The sequence below is a fragment of the Asparagus officinalis genome, chromosome 1 (genome assembly GCF_001876935.1).
Source record: "Asparagus officinalis chromosome 1, Aspof.V1, whole genome shotgun sequence".
Classification (NCBI taxonomy): Eukaryota; Viridiplantae; Streptophyta; class Magnoliopsida; order Asparagales; family Asparagaceae; genus Asparagus; species Asparagus officinalis.
In genome coordinates, this window is record NC_033794.1 from 120,951,889 (window position 1) to 120,957,044 (window position 5,156).

Sequence of the window (5,156 nt, forward strand, 5' to 3'; positions counted from 1 at the left end):
AGCTCTCATTCTCACATGTCTTCATTATTACAACTATGTTTTTTGGTTAATAAAAATAGAAAATTCTCATTAATTATGAACGTTTAAAGCATTTACAAGGTAACTCAGGCATACCCGAGTGATGCAAAATTCACAGAATGGCCTCTATACAAGACTCTCTAACAAAAGAAAATCTAGTTAATGACAAAAGCTTCAACCTGAGCTCCTCTTCTTAGGCTTAAGTGAAATCAGGGCAGATGAGCATTGCAAAGCACAGTCTCTTAAATTTTTGAATCACTTGACTTTGATCTCAAAAACTATATGCTTGAAATACTCCTCAAAATGTATCTTTCTTTTTTTAAGGAATACCTTTGTATTTATTGCGTACCATATGTAGTACATACAAGCTGCAGCAGCTGCTGGTTATGATGTCTCCTTGGTGAATTCAGGGTACTCTGTGTCTTCTTTGGTGATGCAGTACAGTATCATCATTAATGTCACCACATTAGATTACCAAATTGACATTGATAATCACATTTTATTATAATTTTTATACCCTCATTATCTATTTTATATGAATAAATATACCACTAATAATTGCTTTTATCTGTTAATTGCAGGTTAATGATGAATAAATCTCAAACTCCAATATCTCAACAAAAACCCCTTGATTTAATGAAGAAATGAAGCCCATGAAGCCAAAGGAATTCTTTCAAATAATTCAAAGCCCAATGGAAAATCAAGAGAAAATGCCAAGCCCAAAAGTCCAAGCCAAAGCCCAAGACACAAGCCCAAAAGCAAAGAGTTCTGCGGACAGCAACAGGAGAAGAGCAGGCATCGATGCCTGCATCGATGGGGGCATCGATGCCCGCATCGATGCCTGTATCGATGCCCGCATCGATACCCCTATCGATGCGGGTATCGATACGGACGTCCAGGCAGTTACAATCCAATGGCTGATTTTTGTTGGTTTTGGATAAGATTTGAATCCAATGGCTCTCATTCACTGATGTTTACTATAAATAGGGGTAGAGAGTGAGGGGTTAGAGGTGTGAAAATTTTGTAAACTCCTTTTGGAGAGGAGGGCTACTCTTAATTGAGAAGGCCTTCCAAAAATTGTAACTTTAGTTGCAATTAATAAAAATAATTTTTTCCTCTTTAAATTTGTTCTTTCTCCTCTTTGTTGAATGATGAGGATGGAGATGAAGAGCAATTTGAAGGTTTGCATTTCTTTTCTCTTTTATTTCTTTTTAGTAATTTCTTTATTATTGCTTATTAGTTAGATTTAAATTCATGCTTGTAGTATAGATTTACTTTCTTGTCTTTTTTATTTTCTTTTTGCACTTTAATTTGTAGAGTAGATTTATTTTTCTTGCATTTAATTTCTGCAATTTATTTTGTAGTTTAGATTTTTATTTTCTTTGTAATTAGATTTATTTCTTGTTCATAGTTTAGATTTTTCTTTTCTTTTTAATTTTGTAATTAGTCTTCTTTTTCTTGTTTTTATTTCTTAAGATGTGAATTTAATTCTTGTAAGAATCTTAGAATTGTATGAAACTAGTCTAATTTCTTTTATATTGTATGAATTATTCTCTTGTACTTAAAATGTTCATGTTTAGGATAATCAACTAGAGAACTAATCGGTAGAAGAAGAATTTGATAATCTATGCTTATCTTAAATGGTTTGATAGGTTATGCTTATGAATTCTAGGATTATTATCATGTTGTTGTTCTTATCATGAATAGTAATTTTAGCTTAGATGATAATTTGATAGGTTACACTTTCCTTAAATGGTTTGATAATCTATGCTTAATAAATCTAAGTTGAAATATGATAAAAAGAGAATAGTTTATATTTTGTAATTGAAATTGGTTAGTGGATTATATTCTAGATTTCTTACCTCTTTTGAATCCTTCATCTTAACTTTCTTAAATTTTCTTTTCATTTTTGGTTTTATTTCTTGATTTTATTAATTCATATTTCTTGCCTTATGATTTCATTTATTCTTTAATTCTTCCTTCTCTCCTCTAAAATTCAATTTATTACCTCTTGCATATAAATCAAAATAACCACTCATACAATCACAATTATTCTTTATTCCTAATTGTCACGCACAAAATATAAGAACCAAGTTTAATAATCTCTTAAAATCACCTTCTTCGTGGGATCAATATCTTTTTTATACTATAACTTGATGAATTGTGCACTTGCAATTTTGGTACATAATTATGTCGCACCAAGTTTTTGGCGCCGTTGCCGGGGAAGGTGCTAAAATAGGATTTTATTAACTTGATTCTTTAACTTGTGTATTTTTCTTGTGAAGGAACCACTTGGAGCTTGAAAATCTCGAATTGAAGATCAAGAATTTGGAGCATTGCTTTCGGGTAAGTCTTCTTTCTAGTTTTCAATTCCACCCTCTTTAGCTAGCTTCACAATTAGAGACAATTAGGATTTAAAAAAAAAGATTTTATTTTTGTTGACCATAATAAAATCCATCTTTCACTTAGATATTAACTAACAAGATAATAAACTCAAACAATTTTCCCCTTCTCACTTTTGATTATTGTTGACCATAATTAAAAAAATATAAAGATTTTCTTTTTACCATCCTTTTTAGTCGCTTTTAATTTCTAGGGTTGCATTTCATATAGTGTAGGACTTCACCAAAGTGATTGTTGCACTTGATTTGGCACACACTTAAAAAAATTCTTAAAGGCAAAACCCCAATCAAGATAAGGTAAGGGATTTCATCACCCTTTCCTTAGCCCACAAATCACTAATTCCTCACTTCACAAATCCAAGCCTTCTAAAACTCATTAGACGTTGGCCCCTAAGGATTCGAGCTCAATAAGGAACAAGAAATCCTTAAGTGAACGGTTTAAGTTTTCTTAGAATAGTTGGTGTCTAAGGCAAGGTTTAGGGGTTGCGTAAAGCGCTCCGCAAGGAAAGAGGTACTTAATTGATCTTTGATCACCCTCTAGTACTATCCTTACCTGGCTAACTACCTGGGTAAAACTTTGATCTTTTCACTGTAGGAATTTTTGGTTAGGAGCTGGTCTAGTGGAGTTAGGCTAAACCCTAGAGTTAGAGTTGATTGAAAAGTGATTGCCTTGATTTGTTTTAGTTAGGATTTTTCTTTTTCTTTATCTTCTCATATAAAAAAAAAACTAATTTTCTTTCTTTCCTTAAAAAAAAAATTTTTCTTTTTTTAAAAAAAAAATTTGTTTTGGTGTATGCAATTTTGGGTTCGGGATAATTTTCATCGCTTAATCCGTGTTGAACCAATCCAAGAAATGGCAAATCAACCAGTTCTTCAGGATATGTGTTACCCCACCAGAAATGCAATTCCATCTTGCATAAGACTCCCCGAAGTAAATGGAGCAAATTTCGAGCTTAGACCGCATTTCATTAACATGCTTCCCAAATTCCTAGGTAATGAAACAGAAGATGCATATATATTTATCTCGGAATTTGAGGAAGTATGTATTATGATAAAAATGAGAGAATTAACCGAAGATGCGATTAAGCTTAGATTTATTCCATTTGCTCTAAAGGACAAAGCTAAAAAATGGCTGTACAGCTTACCGATAAATTCCATCTCAACTTGGGAGGAATTTGTCACCGTTTTTCTCAAGAAATTTTTCCCTATTCACAAAACGGTAAAGCTTAGGAACAGCATTCAGAATTTCAAAATTGTCCCGGGAGAGCCATTCTGGAAATACTTTGACCGATTTAAAGATCTTTTAATCCAATGTCCTCATCATGGTCTAGAAAAATGGCGATTGTGCCAAGTCATATATGAAGGATTGGACTATTCTTCAAAAACATCTTTAGAATCGATGTGTCAGGGAGATTTTATGAGAAAAAACGCCGATGAAGCTTGGGAATTCCTAGAGAGTCTATCCGAGAAAACAATGCAGTGGGAAAACTGTGATGACAGGGTTTCATCTGTTTCCCAATCTAAATCTAGTGGTTTTTCCCTAGAGTCAAACATTGTGTCTGAAGCGAAGATGGCGACGATTATGCGGAGGTTAGAAGCCTTAGAAGTTAAGGAACGAGCTCCGGCTCAAATCAATCATATTTCTGCCCCGGGATGTCATAACTGTCAGTCTCCTACCCACGTTTCAGAGGAATGTCCTCTTCTAGGAAACAACCATGCTTTAGAACAGATGAACGCTGCATTCCAGCGCCCTAGAAATGATCCATTTTCTCCAACCTACAATCCAGGTTGGAGAAATCATCCCAATTTTGCTTGGAACCAAGGAAATTCTCATGGAAACCAAAACTTTATTCCCGCGTCAAACCAACAATTCCCTAGGGGAAACACTGTCCCATTCAACGCACCGAACAATTTTTCTAACCCACCTTTTCCAAGCCAACATCCTCATCCTCACCAGCCTACAAATCCTTCAAATTCCGATCATGACAAACGTTTAAGTGTCTTAGAAAAGGGTTTAGAAGCTATGATCAAAGCTTCTACACAAACTACCAACATGTTGACCCAATCATCCACCACTTTAAATTCATTCATGCAAACCACCGGCCAAGTGCTCAACTCGAACACACAAGCCATAGCCCGGTTAGAAACCCAACTTGGGCAACTAGCCGCTGCCGTGAGTGAGAGAGAAAAAGGAAAATTCCCTAGTCAACCTGTTGCAAACCCTAAAGACACTGGATCCAGTTCCAACAACCCAGCTCAACTGAATGCAATTCACACACTGCGATCAGGAAAACAAATAGACAATCAGGTTAGAATGCCACCGGATCAAACCCCTTCTCCCATTCAAAACACTCCTTCCGATGAATCAATTCCTTCTGATGACCAAAATGCTGAACTTGAGATTGAGCCTTGTCTAGATAGGTATAGGCCTGTTGCCCCCTTTCCAGATAGACTCAAACCTAGGAAAAACTCCCCGCAGGTTGAGAAAATCCTAGAAACGTTTAAACAGGTCAAGATCAACATCCCTCTTCTAGATGCAATTGAACAAATCCCTTCTTATGCAAAGTTCTTGAAGGACTTATGCACTAAGAAAAGAACCACCAACGTCCCCAAGAAAGTCTTCTTAGCTGCCAACCTCAGTGAAATCTTTTCGAAACCAATGACGTTAAATATAAGGACCCTGGTTGTCCCACAATTCCATGCGTCATAGGTAACACTCACATTGATAAGGCACTT